Here is a 1,669-nt window from a genome sequence, read left to right on the forward strand (position 1 = left end):
GGAAGGGAGAGAAAAAACAGAGGTGATGCGCAACTGCTGACGTGGCGGTGAAATTGGCACTCTCAAACCGAGTCGGAATTGGGGAAACATGGGCTTAAAAAGCAAAGGCTTCATTTGCTCCTTGCTATCGTACTTCTGGACTCAATGACTTAAATCCTTGCTATCGTGCTTCTGGACTCAATGACTTAAATCCTGCTGCTCATGGGAAAAGTTGACACACGCCAAGGTTCCATGGTGTAATGGTTAGCACTCTGGGCTCTGAATCCAGCGATCCGAGTTCAAATCTCGGTGGGACCTGCTTTTGCCAGGAATGTGTGCAGTACCTCGTTCGAAAAAACTTTTTCGGCAGCACTGAGCCGCAAGAGCTCATCTAGGTAGTGCCCCTTGTAGGGGGGCGTAAAAAGGATGGACAGCACTGGAGAATGCAGGCATCGATCCCACTACCTCTCGCTTGCGCCTACTGCTTCCTACCGATTGAGCCAAAGTAAGCCCAAAGTAAGCCCACGTGAGCCAATCGTGTTTCTCTGCTGTGGCTTACTTTTGACCAATCGCGTTCTCTCCTGTGGCTTACTTTTGACCAATCGTGTTTCTCTCCTGTGGCTTACTTTTGACCAATCGCCTTTCTCTCCTGTGGCTTACTTTTGACCAATCGCATTTCTCTCCTGGCTCTGCTCCTGTGGCTTACTTTTGACCAATCGGCGACCGCTATTATTAGGCAAGGCAAGGCAAGGCAAGGCAAGTTTATTTATATAGCACATTTCATACACAATGGTAATTCAAAGTGCTTTACATAGAAGAAATTAAAATAATCAAAAGAAATCAGAATAATTAAAACAGTTTGGAATAAAAGATAAAATACAGAAATAATCAAATGAAATCAGAATAATTAAAACATAAAATAAAATACAGTGCAAACAGTCGGACGAACAGTGGCACAGTGCTCATTCAGTAAATGCACAGTTAAACAGATGTGTTTTGAGTCTGGATTTGAATGTGACTACTGTAGGAGCACATCTGATCTCTTCTGGAAGCTGGTTCCAGCTGCGGCTGGCATAGTAGCTAAAAACAGACTCGCCATGCTTAGAGTGAACCCTTGGTATTTCTAGCCGATGTGATCCAAATGATCTGAGTGATCTGTTGGGTTTATATTCACTGAGCATATCCTAGGCCATTGAATGATTTATATACCAGTAATAATACTTTAAAATCAATCCTAAATGTAACTGGCAGCCAGTGTAAAGACCTGAGGACTGGTGTGATGTGTTCATATTTTCTGATTCTGCTCAGAATCCTAGCAGCAGCGTTCTGTATGAGCTGCAACTGTCTTATGGTCTTTTTGGGAAGGCCAGTGAGAAGTCCATTACAATAATCCACCCTACTGGTGATGAAAGCATGCACAAGTTTTTCTAAGTCTTGACTGGAAACAAAGCATCTAATTCTTGCAATATTTTTCAGGTGATAATATGCTGATTTAGTTATTGCTTTGACATGACTACTGAAACTAAGGTCTGACTCTAGAGACACACCCAGATTCCTGACTTGATTTTTAGTTGTTTGACCCCTAGACTGAAGGTATGCGTTCACCTTGAGAACTTCATCTTTGTTTCCAAACGCAATGACTTCAGTTTTGTCTTTGTTTAACTGAAGAAAGTTTTGGCACATCCAATTG

At 42.4% G+C, this 1,669-nt stretch overlaps 1 non-coding gene across 1 annotated transcript; it reads left to right on the plus strand.

Moving 5' to 3' along the window:
- The first annotated feature begins 225 nt into the window (after positions 1 to 225).
- On the plus strand, positions 226 to 297 carry trnaq-cug (transfer RNA glutamine (anticodon CUG)). The gene has a single exon. It is a non-coding gene; the product is annotated as a tRNA-Gln (tRNA).
- The last annotated feature ends 1,372 nt before the right edge of the window (positions 298 to 1,669 follow it).

This window comes from Siphateles boraxobius, unplaced genomic scaffold, assembly GCF_051911475.1.
Source record: "Siphateles boraxobius isolate OS27281-9 unplaced genomic scaffold, OSU_SipBor_1 19, whole genome shotgun sequence".
Taxonomy (NCBI): Eukaryota; Metazoa; Chordata; class Actinopteri; order Cypriniformes; family Leuciscidae; genus Siphateles; species Siphateles boraxobius.